Source organism: Leuciscus leuciscus, assembly GCF_965113295.1.
Source record: "Leuciscus leuciscus genome assembly, chromosome: 15".
In the NCBI taxonomy this organism is placed as follows: Eukaryota; Metazoa; Chordata; class Actinopteri; order Cypriniformes; family Leuciscidae; genus Leuciscus; species Leuciscus leuciscus.
The window spans coordinates 17,458,889-17,471,741 of NC_138739.1; the positions used below are offsets into that span (position 1 = coordinate 17,458,889).

Here is a 12,853-nt window from a genome sequence, read left to right on the forward strand (position 1 = left end):
AGTGACGCACGAGTGATCAAGTATTCCAATGTATAGAAAAAAGTTACATTTGATTCCTCCGTCCTCGCGTCTTTTCCTTGCAGCCTTCCCTCGCATCCTACAGGGGGTGGAGCTGAGACGCGAGGAAAGGAAACGAGGATGCACAAATAAGAAATGAGAAGCACCCCAGCTAAACCCCTTAACTGTCACCCCCCTTTTTTCCGCATAGACACGAAAATCATTATCCAAACTTAAATGGTTGTAATTCAAGAATGCTTTGGAATATAGACATAAGGTTGGTCTTGTTTTAAAGACATTTGCCAGATTACTGTAGAAGTGAAATAAATAATGAAAGTGAAACAGAAAAAAAAGTTATATTAGTTTGAGTTTATGAAAATATACAATGTAATATTATATATTATATATAAAATATATTACAAAAAATATTTTACTCTAAAACTGCAAGAAAATTAAAGCCAAAAATCTAAACAAGTTGTGTTTCAAATTTTAGGTTGATATATCAAAAAATAAGCTTTCAAGAAAATTTTATTTGGGCGTAGTACCAAACTTTTTCACTAGATGGACAGCCAGCTTCCTTACTGCCCATATAAGGGCGTCTCCATTTTTTTTATGTTTTGAATGATCTGAACCATGTATTTCCATAATTTCATACAATTCATGAAGTATACATCCTATTTAGAAATAGTGTGGGTGGTTTGACAGTATTTGATTTGATTTCAACCTCTAATAAACATAAAAAGATCACATATGTGTGTTATAGCTCGCTGCTGCTTCACGAATCGATAATCCATAATATTTTTATTATATATTCAAAACATTTTCAGACCTTTTTTTTCTCATAAAATGTAATTGGTGTTATCTTTTGTACTCCTGGCATGAAAACAAACAGGTTTCTACCAATCTTTCATGATTTTTCATGTTTATTTCTATTTCAAAATAAAGATCTAAACACGCCTAATGAATATGAAATATTCTTGTTGCAAATTGATAAATTACTGCTCCTCTCAAATTTATAAAATATAAAAATGATAGATTCTAAGCTTTCAATTGATATATAGTTTGTCAATATTACTTTATGTTTTTACTAAGATATTATTGTTCTAAGTATATACAGTTAAGTGGTTAAAATTGCCAAAGCGCAGTGCCCTAAACACACACTAAACCCACACACAGGCATAGCCTATTACGCATCATGTTCTTGAACTCACATGACCAGAAATCATGAGATGCCGAGGAAAACATTCCACTTATGCCGAGTTCAGACTGCACGATTTTCAAAGTAGTCGGGTCACTGTTCTTTTCACACTGTGTGACTATCTGAGGTAACATTCAGTTGCTGGTGTGTTCACACTGCACGATGCATCGGCGACAGGAGGTTTCACACTGCATGACTTTCAGGAGGAAGAATCGCCGACAACTTCTGTCTGGTCCGCAAACTACGTTTCACAACCAAACACACGCGAGAAGTGATAACCCAGACAGCAAGCCAACATTGAATAAACATTGTTTTTCCATCTGAATCATCATTATGGTTGACATTGAAATTTCAATGCAAAATAAATGTTGAATCACTATTACCATATCGATGAAAACCTGATGTTATTAATGTTGATGGCAACAATATTGGAACAACATTGAGCTATAGTTATCTTTATGATTGATTAAGCTTTGATATTTGGTTTACCGGGCGATCGCTGAATGTGTTGAAAAGTCATTGATTTATAGTTGACCGGGAAACGCTGTTGTTGAAAAGTCATCGACATATAGTTGACCGGGAAATACGATTGAAAATGCATAGATTTTTGGTTGACCGGGAGATCAACACCAACATACTGCACCGGACACAGCTCATTTCTGGACCCTTGGCACAATCGTACAGGTATAAGCTTGCTTAATGTTCGATATAAGAATGAATTGTACCAAATCAAATACTGTTAGGCTGATCATTAACATGATGGTTAGTGTAGTAAGTTACTACTAACTGACGCAGTGCTGCAGTCACTGAAATAGATTTTTGTTTTACCAACGTGTCAAAATCTGCCAAAAGTACTTCGTGGTTCTCTTCTAGGTTATAAAATTAGCAAAACCTCCGAGTCCAGTCCAGGGGCCTGTTTCAGAAAGGAGGTTCAACCAACTCTGAGTTAAAACTTGAACTCTGAGTTGACTTACCCTGAGATGGGAAACTCTGAGTTTTCGGTTACAGAACAGCTGAAATGAGTTAGTTCAATCAACTCTGAGTTGACCTACTCTGAGTTAAGCGCGTGCACCACAACTATAAAAAGGCATTAACAATGGAGCGCAGATATTATGAGTCACCATGGCAACAGCGCCAGACAAAAAGAGGTCTTCATATTTCTCACCAGTACAAACATTATTACTGTAATTTTACAGTATTAGAACATTAATACTGTAATTTAATTAAAGGGATTACTCTTAATTCTTCTGTAATTTAAAGTAAAATCTGATGTAATTGCATTAGACTATATAGAACAGTTCTGTATATTTAACATACATTTTTAAAAGGTATATTTTTAATGTAACCTTCTCCCTCTACACACTTTGGTCAATTCAAGAATAATTCATGCAATTGTATATTGTTTATTTGAAAGCATTAAAAGTGCTGTTTCTTGTCTCTCCTTGTATTGTTTAAGTGTTTAAGGTTGACATGGGATTTAGTGATTAGCAATAAGTAAACCAATGCTTTCTAAAGATTGTCATTATTACATTAATCTAATTACATTGTTGAAGATGTCATTTGTAGTTAGTAATACAAGTAACTTGCCCAACTGTTATAATATCTGAGGTGAAACTGGAAGAACAGTATGTAAACCTAATTTTAATTTTCATGTAGGTGCAATTAGGCATTAAAAGAACATGGCAGCAGTTGAAAATTAATTATAAAAACATAATTCAATCAAGTACGGCTTGAGCATATCATGGGTGTAGGCTACATGACTTTACATTTGACATATTAAATAACTAAATAGCATCCAGTGTCTAGCAGTGCAGTAGCATTTACGGCTGAGGGAATTCCTGGAGGGACTTCAGAGCCAGTCACTCCCGAAGATCCAAGGGCCTTCATAAAATGTAAGAGGTTTACATGTGTTATTTTTTATAGGCTATTTTTTTTGTTGGTCCCAACATATTCTGATGGTAATATCTGTCTTTTGGAGCCTCCTGTCCCAACAGAACCCCAGGCAGTTGTAAGTAGCCTATCAATACACCAGAAATTATGACAAATAGTGTTATAAAGTGTACTCAACCAAATGCTCATCTTCACAGGACGATGGGGATAAAGAGTTTCTGCTGCCACAGAGAGGCCTACAGCGGTAATGTTAATATTATTTGTCTGTCTACACATCAAACAAGCTACACATTCAGATTTTTTCACATTTTTATGTGGATAATCTCAGTTTAAATCTAAGTATAAACAGGTATTCTTATCTCTCCCGCCCCCAGAGTGTGGAAGAACAGCAGGAGGAGGGTCCATCAACTTCTGTTGCACAGATGAACACAGTTCAGTGATTTCCAGTAAATGCCACAGTTTAATTCTGTAGAATTTGTTCAGAACTATTTGTTCTACTACTGTATTTTCAGTTGCCAGTTAAGGAGTTATATAGACTTCATCTTATTAAAAAAAGAAAGAAAAAAAAACTGCAGTAAAAATTGCAATATTTTATTTATTAATAAAAGATTAATTGTATTAATAAAAATGTACTGAAAGAATGAATGAGGTGTTTAAACACTACTTCCTCTTTAAAAAGGGGGAGGAGACCAATAGAAACTCTGGGTTTACCGGAGAAAACCTGCTCCTGACCAGGTTAGGTTCACAGAGTAAGTTACCATGGTAACTGACTCTGAGTATAAGTTACCTCTCTTTCAGAAACGGGCTTGACTTACTCTGCTTTCTCAGGTTTAACATACCTCCCATTCTGAAACAGAAAACTCAGAGTTTCCCTCATTTCAGGGTTAACATACTCAGAGTTTTCACTTAACCTCCTTTCTGAAACAGGCCCCAGGTAATTTTATATTTGTTTTGTGTGTATAAAAGTGGTTGTGTTATACATAAACGCGTTAACAATTCCGTTTTTGTGACGCATGCGCATTATTAACAGCTTGTTTACGTTCAGTGTCTTGTAGCGCGCGGTGCAAACCAACAAATGCTGTCTTTTTGTAGACCGAGGTGGGGAAGCGTTTAAAAACTTTTTATTCGCCCTTTGTTCTTAGCACTTGAGTGAGCTGTTGCTCTCAATAAATAATAATTGAACATATACATGGAGTGAGCGTATATGTGACATGGTGTCAGAAGTTCGTCGTACCCGCTAAACAAAAAAAAAAAAGAAAAAAAAAAAAAAGGAATGTCGTTGTTTCAAGCTCCAGAATCGTTCGATTTCAGCCAGCCCTCCACATGGCCTCTGTGGATCCAACGCTTCACGCGATTTCGGATTGCTACAAAGTTGGATAAAGAGGAAGGTGGCGTTCAAGTAAACTCACTGCTATACGCTATGGGGATGGAGGCAGAGACAATATTCGCCTCGTTTCGGTTCGCGGAGGCCGCCCATTCCAGCGATTATAAGCAGGTAGTGGACAAGTTTAATGAACATTTCATACCGCGCAGAAATATAATACATGAACGGGCAGTCTTTCACCAACGGTCGCAAAAGACCGGTGAATCAGTCGAAGCTTTCGTTAGAGGACTGTATGAGCTGGCTGAGCATTGTGAATTCGGAGCACAGAAAGACGAACACATTCGCGACAGACTGGTTATTGGAATAGCCGACCGTGGTGTGTCACAGAGACTTCAGATGGAAAGTGATTTGACACTCGAGAGAGCAGTGCAGATGGCACGACATGCAGAGCTTGTAAAGACGCAAAATTCGGCAGTGTCCGTTGAGGTGGCTGCGTTACAACAGAGGCATAGAGGAAAACAACACCGTGATGCTGGTAAGAGAATAAACAAGAAGGGACAGCACGGAGATAAACAAACAGAAGATAAACTGTGTTCACGTTGCAATAGAAGTCATGGGCCACGCGAATGCCCCGCATATAATAAGCAATGCCGTAAATGCAGTAAACTCGGACACTTTGCTGCTGTCTGCCAAAGCAAGGCTGTGAGAGCTGTACAGGTGCAATACAGCGAAAATGATGACAGTGAAGCATACTTTCTGGGCAGTATTGAGAAAAGTGATTCGGAGTCTGACTGGCTGGTGAGTCTTCCCGTGTGTGGTAAACCAGTAACCTTTAAAATTGACACGGGGGCTGACATCACGGTTATGTCCAATGACACTTATCAGAGTCTGCCACAGCGCCCTCCGTTGATCAAAACTGCAATACAGCTTAACAGTCCCGGTGGCAATGTGAAAACAATAGGAAAATTTTATGCTGAGACTGAAAGAAATACAGCTCGTCACCAATTTTGGATTTATGTAGTCGATGGACATTATTCAAATAACCTTCTCAGCAGAAGTGTGGCTTGTGCTATGAGACTGGTAGCCAGAGCTGACCACATTCGTGCAGAAGTATTCGGGGAAATTGGCTGTCTGAACTGCAAGCCGATAAAAATTGAATTGAAGTCGGACGCACAACCTTACAGTTTAGCAACACCACGTAGGGTGCCTTTTCCATTGATCCAGAAGGTTGATGAGGAGCTACAGCGAATGCAGTCCATGCACATAATACGTGAAGTTACACAGCCCACCGACTGGTGCTCTCCAATGGTCCCAGTAGCCAAGAAAAATGGCAAAGTCAGGATATGTGTTGACTTAAAGCGCCTCAACAAAGCAGTGAAAAGGGAAAAATTCATGCTGCCTACCCTGGACGACATTGCTGTTAAGCTGTCAGGGGCTAAATTGTTCTCCACGCTTGACGCATCTTCTGGATTCTGGCAAATCCCATTGGACTGCAATAGTTCAATGCTTACAACATTTATCACTCCAAGAGGCAGATTTTGTTTTCAGAGACTTCCTTTTGGGATCACATCAGCTCCTGAGATCTTTCAGAGGGAGATGACCAAGCTGCTGGAGGGACATGAGGGCTGTGTAGTGGTCATGGATGATGTGCTTGTGTTTGGCAGAGATCAAGAGACACATGATAAGAATCTGGAGGTGGTGTTACAAACAATCCTGGAGTCAGGACTGAAGCTCAATAAAGACAAATGCCATTTCAGTAAGACAGAACTCCGTTTCTTTGGGCACATTATTAGCAGTGAGGGTGTAAAACCCGATCCGGATAAAGTCAAATCGATTACGGACCTGCCATGCCCTAAAGGCATCACTCAACTCCGACAAGTGCTTGGTATGGTAAACTACCTCGGAAAGTTTCTACCTGACTTGTCCTCGGTGTTGCACCCACTGAACGAACTGCTCAAGAAAGATTCTGCATGGCTGTGGGACACACAACAGCAGCAGGCCTTCAGCAAAATAAAGGCAATGCTGTCCTCTGCTCCAGTATTGGCTTTTTACGACGTCACTAAACCTACCATTGTGTCTGCGGATGCCAGCAGTTTCGGACTGGGTGCCACTCTATTGCAAACCCATGGCGACAAGACGCTTCCCATTGCCTTCTGCTCCAGAACCTTATCCTGTGCCGAATTGAAATACTCTCAAATAGAGAAAGAATGTCTGGCTGCAGTTTGGGCATGTGAGCGGCTTTCCTGTTATCTACTGGGCCTGGGTGAGTTTACACTGCAAACGGACCATAAGCCCCTGGTCCCCCTGATTAACACTTATGATCTGGACAAAACACCCTTGCGCTGTCAACGTCTGCTAATGCGCTTGATGCGGTTCAACGTGAAAGCCATACATGTCCCAGGCAAGTCACTAGTTGTGGCTGATACGCTGTCGCGCAACCCAGTAACAGATTCAGAGGTTTCAGACACCGAAGAGGACGTGCAAGCTTATGTAGAGGCCGTGATTCAGACCCGGCCAGTGTCAGAGCCCAAGTTGAATGCTATGCGTGAGTCCACTTCCAACGACCCGATTATGAGGAAGGTAATGCGCTTTATAAAAGAAGGCTGGCCACATCACGTGCCACCGGAGCTCATAGCTTACCATGCGGAACGAGCATCATTGTCCAGGGCTGAGGGACTACTCTTACATGGCGACAGGATCGTAGTTCCCACTGCACAACGACAAGATATCCTTGAACGATTGCATGAAGGTCACCAAGGGCTAAACAAATGTAGAGAACGAGCAAAAATGTCAGTCTGGTGGCCTGGCATTGGGGCGGATCTTTATGCAAAGGTATCTCAATGTGCCTTCTGTCACGAGCACAGACCCACCCAGAGAAAGGAGCCCTTGGTCACCACTCCACTTCCTCCCAGCCCCTGGCACACAATAGGAGCAGATTAGGCATGTGCCGGTATCACATTTTCATGCTGCGATTAATTGAGTGATCTTTTATCACGGTATACGGTATTATCACGGTATTTGAATTGCACATGAGAAACAGATGGATTTGGGGGGGATGTAAAAAATAAAATAAAACTTGCATCACAAGGTGTAATTGTGATTGTCAAAACATTTGGTAACTAAACTGAATTTTATTAAGTTTAGTGACAACATGTTACAATGATTACATGGTACAATGACTGGTAGGCTACTGTTTGTATTGCTTAACACAAATTTAACGATTTCAATTCAATACTTGGGATTTGATTTAAATCTTGATTCAATATTGACTTATTTTGGATAAATATTAGGAAGGCTACAGTAGATAGCCCACGTTATTTTTTTCTCATGAAAAAAAATATCTCACATAATGCTATGTAACCATATAGAACCCTATCAGCTGGTAGTTTTAAAGGTTACAAATAACTAATTAAATCAAATATAATGTGGTTTTCATTATAATAACAATTATGTAATGACACAAGTAAAAATATAATAAATATGTAAAGTGCAGTGCACATATTCAGCAAAATACTCCTCTTTATCTATATGTTTTAGTCATCTAACATGCTGCTGGTCATTAAATAGTTTAAATGTAACGTTCTGTGACACAATTGTTCTCCTGTTTCATATCAAAAGTAACCTGCTCTGTCTTGTTTGACGGTCTTCGTGTCCTCTTTGCTCCGGGATTTTTCTCTGCGTGAGAAAACGGATGTGTGGCGTGAGCGTATGAGGAGTCTCGCGCTGAATGCGTCGAGTTGGCAGCTCTGCTTTTAGAAGCGGGATGGATCCGGATAGATCGGCGGCGGCGTTCCTCCTTCCGCCATGCTGCTTCTCCATGTGAGGACTGTTTACATTAGACTAGAAGTGCGCACCGGCCGCATGCTTATACACGTGGCGATTGTTTACATCAGAATGCGCACGTGTTTTGCGCAGTTTGTTTAAGCGGTTGATGGAAAATAAGCTTATGCGCGTTCTAAAAATCTAAATTCGGATCTATTATTTTTCACGGTATTTTGAAGTGCCCGCGATAACAATATCGTGCATATTCATTACCGCGATTTATCGCATTACCGAATACCGGCACATGTCTAGAGCAGATCTATGTGAACGTGGAGGTAAAAGTTATTTGGTGGTGGTGGATTTGTATTCTCGGGACATTGAAATTGCCCACTTACACTCCACTAGCAGCCGCAGTGTGATCACCTCCCTAAAGGGGATGTTCGCAAGATGGGGAATTCCACGGGAACTACACTCTGATAATGGTACTCAGTTCAGCAGCATAGACTTTGCAGACTTTTGTAAGGGCTGGGGCATCCAGCACACTACCAGCAGTCCCCATTACCCACAGTCCAATGGGGCTGTTGAGAGGGCTGTGAAAACAGCAAAGCATATTCTGCGCCAGCCTGACCCTCACTTGGCCCTCTTGAGCTACAGGGCTACTCCAATTGCAGCTACCGGTGCAAGCCCTGCTCAGCTAATGCTGGGACGCCAAATTCGCACTACTTTGCCTGTCCTTGAAAAAAATTTGCGACCATGTCTTATCAGTCTTGACAAAGTGGCTGAGAAGGACAAACAAGCTAAGGCAGCTTACAAGCACTTCTTTGACAGAAGACATTCAGTCCGGATGCTTCCCCACCTAAACCCCGGAGATCAAGTTCTCTTGAAGTTGGACGGGGAGAAAGCATGGTCCACATCAGGTATGGTGGTGAAGCACACAAAAGAGCCACGCTCCTATTTGGTACAGACACAAAGTGGAACTGTTCTCAGACGTAACAGGCGTCACTTACAGAGAGTGGGGCCCACAGGAACTGATTATGTAAAGACTGACATGGACAGTTTTTCACAATCCCCGCTGACGCAGAAACCGCATGAGCATTCCACACCTGTCATGAATGCGGAGCAAGTTCCACCGGACTCTGTTCCTGGTCCTAAAAAGACCTCCAGTGGCAGGGTAATTAAACTGCCAGTTCGGTACAGAGATTAGTAGCGGACTATATCCCCTATTTGTTTAAAGAGTTGTTTATGGGGTAATACGGAGTACATTATGGTTCAGGAAACAGTATTTTTCATTAGTAATTAGAAACAATAGGTTTTCATTGATGTGTCTTAAATATTTTGAAGGTAATCTGACTTGAATGTCATTCTAATTTGATTGTCTTAATAAGTGTTACTTCTCTGTTGTAATGGGTGTTATGTTGATTTAAAAGGGGAGATGTGTTGGGACGTTTAACACTACATTACCTATAAGGCTTTGGGAGGTTATGACGTAAGGTGTGCGACGTAGGAGAGGTTGGTTGTCAGATGAATACTGCGTGTATTGCACATGGTGTTGAGTGAGCTGTTGCTCTCAATAAATAATAATTGAACATATACATGGAGTGAGCGTATATGTGACAGCACTGAATATCATGTCGTCATATCAGCGTCAAGAGTCAAGACACAAACATAGCCTACTAACGTTACGATCAAGTTTTTTTATGACTGTTAAATTCAAACATTGTGAAAGTGAGTTAAAGCTAATCTGTAAATCCGTCTGTCTTCCAATTCAGTTTACAGGTATGTGTGCAAGCACTGGCAGAGCAAACAGGTACTTTAGCTTGAAATCATCATTTGTCAATTCATACTGCATGTTATTTTGGGATAAATTATGTCCTAACTATTTATCTGTCTGTATTTTATTATTATGAATCTGTATTTTCTGTTCACATTATAAATATCATTAATAAATTATGAGTAAAATAAATTCTAAACATGTCTTAAAATCTAATGTAGTACACCAAGTTCAATTTAAGATGCCTTATTACTCAATTTACTCATTTAAATTATATAAATGTATTTAATAATCAGATTAAATGCATATTTAAACTGTTTCAGGCCTCCATGTGAACAATGCTCAAGGTTTTGTGGCTATTAACTTGAATGTGAATAAGAAGTGTACATCTACCAGTGTAGATGTGTGAATATAAATAAGTTTACATTTTGACACCCATGCTTTATAGAAAGCTCTCAGCATAATCAAAATTAAGGGTAATCACAGTTATGTTACCATATTTACAGCCCTAATTTAAATTGTATTACATTACTGAATTTTGGAAATATTAGCCTCAACTGACTTTTTCATTTTTTTCAATAGATTTGGCCTCGACTAGTCAAGTGAAGAAAGCTCCTCTCATGAGATTGCAACAGAAAGCAAGCAAGAGAAATGAAGACGAAAGCAACAGAATGCTGAAGATGAATCCAGAATTGTGAGTGTCATTATATATATATATATATATATATATATATATATTTTATTTTTATTTATTTTTATTACATGACGAATGAACATGAAAAATTTAAACCTAACTGGGCAACCATACAATGCCTTTGTTCAGACCTGGAATTTACATGTGTCTTGGGTGATTTATGTGTCTTTATTGCCATAATTCATGATGACACATCAATCACTATAACAAAAAGTTAAAGGGTTAGTTGACCCAAAAGTGTAAAATTGTTGTCATTTCTCACCCTCATGTCATGAAAAGACTTTCGGTTATCTTCGAAACTCAAATGAAGATATTTTAAATCCGAGCAATTTCTGTCCCTCCATTGACAGTCCACACAATTACCATTTTGATGCTTCAAAAAGTTGATAAAGAGATCCTAAAAATAACCCATATATGAATTGAGCGGTTTAGTCCAAATTTTCGGAAGAGACTCGCTCGCTTTGTGATGAGATTGAATTTAGACTTTTATTCACGTATAAACATTAATCAACAAACATAAACAGAAGAAAAAGCAAATGTGGACTAAACTGCTTGGTTCATATGGATTAATTTTAAGATGAACTTTTTGAAGCATCAAAGTTGTAGTTGCGTAGCTGTCAGTGGAGGGACAGGAAGCTCTCAGATTTCATCAAAAATATCTTCATTTGTGTTTCAAAGACGAAAGAAAGTCTTGTGGGTTTGGAACGACATGAGGGTGAGTAAATTACAGAATTTTTATTTTTTGGAGTGAAACTAACCCTTTAATAAAATAACGTGGCCTAGACCTCATCAGAACAATCGAATCTCAATGCATCTTGGGTGTGTTTACACCTGTACTTCGAGTTGTTCACTTGTGCGTCACCCAAGATGAATGTTAATGCCAGGTGTGAACGGCACTACTCTGTGACTACACAATCATCTGAACAGAATGGATCATCTGAGAGAGATATGGTTGTCATTATGCTATGTAACTGTTTGATGATGGTTTTGTTTTGTTTGTTTTGATTTTTTTGGTTAGAAGACCTCAGCTAAGTTCCTGAAAAGGCTTCTCCCAAGACCTTCAAGGACCTGATCGACTCTGCAGAATCTGCTATGAAAGGTGATGAAACTGATGATTCAGGTTAGACTATAGTTCAGAATAAGATTATATATACGCGTTCATGCATTATTTGCTGAAGTTGTCACATCTGTTATTTAGAGTGGGGCAGTGATCTTGCATCGATTCGTCTCCTCCTTGATTTGATTCTACCATCACCACAAGGCTGCAAGAGACCTGGATAGATGTCCTCATATCAAGCTGAACAACACCTTGTCTTCAAAAAGGTAAATTTGGACCTATTGTCTGCCTAAAAATATTGCCATTTGGGTTGATTGTATTGTGGAAAACTAATATAAAGACGGCCAATTGGAGAGCTGACTTTGTGTTATTTTTGTCTTTGGCAGGGACCAGCATAGAAGAACACCTTGATTGCATTAAAGAGACCACACAGTGTACCTGCTCGCTGCCGGTGATGCTGATATGACAATAAACTCAAAGACTACTACTACCTGCTCGCTGATGGGACAAAGAGGAACTGCATTCATGGATGATACACAACTGTCGACAAGTAGTTTTCTGCAATCTTGTTCAAATCTCCCTGTCATATTTGTTCATGTCTAGGCAAATCTGTGCAACACCTCGTGAAAGGCTCTGACGCTGATGCATGCTGGGATTCTGGGAGAACTTTGGGGTTGTTTCATGTGTGTTATGCCTTATTTACTGTTTATGTACGTGTTTTAGTGTAGCGTGATTACCATTAGCACGTTAGAATAAAAAAAATGAAATAATACAATAAAAATGATTGTTTAATTTTTAAAGAATGCGTGTGGTGTCATTTGTGCTAGTCTAGGTTATAGCCTAAAGGTATAGTTTCTATTTTCTATATTTTGCTAGCCCATCCTGGCTGTCGATAAAGCAGGATTATAGCCTAATAATAATGTTTTTAATATTATATTAAAATGACAGACCTTCAGATTAAACCTGTGGTATACTAAAACACCATTGAAGTTTTGTTGATATGCTGGGATTTCAACATTGTTTCAATATCCATTGTAATCGAAATACCATTGAAATACTGCTGATCTCTAGGTATGATTTAAACGTTGTTTCAATGATAATAGAGGGTGCAACATGATGAAGAATCAACATCAGAGTTCGACGTTTATTCAATGACTTTA

At 39.3% G+C, this 12,853-nt stretch overlaps 2 protein-coding genes and 1 long non-coding RNA gene across 6 annotated transcripts in view; 1 reads left to right on the top strand and 2 right to left on the bottom strand.

Moving 5' to 3' along the window:
• The window catches only part of LOC309475952 (immunoglobulin superfamily member 10-like), a 192,274-nt gene that overhangs the window by 123,792 nt on the left and 55,629 nt on the right, over positions 1 to 12,853 (bottom strand). The window lies entirely within an intron of this gene.
• Positions 1 to 12,853, bottom strand: part of LOC309475967 (uncharacterized protein) — a 136,940-nt gene that overhangs the window by 14,339 nt on the left and 109,748 nt on the right. The gene's annotated exons all lie outside the window — the stretch shown is intronic.
• On the top strand, positions 1,478 to 12,296 carry LOC309476357. Of its 4 annotated transcripts, none has more exons than XR_014198049.1 (6): positions 1,478 to 1,879; positions 9,941 to 9,978; positions 10,525 to 10,636; positions 11,655 to 11,735; positions 11,835 to 11,959; positions 12,080 to 12,296. It is a non-coding gene; the product is annotated as an uncharacterized lncRNA (long non-coding RNA). The 4 variants fall into 4 exon arrangements; XR_014198051.1 differs by lacking the exon at positions 1,478 to 1,879 and adding an exon at positions 4,136 to 4,183; XR_014198050.1 differs by lacking the exon at positions 9,941 to 9,978.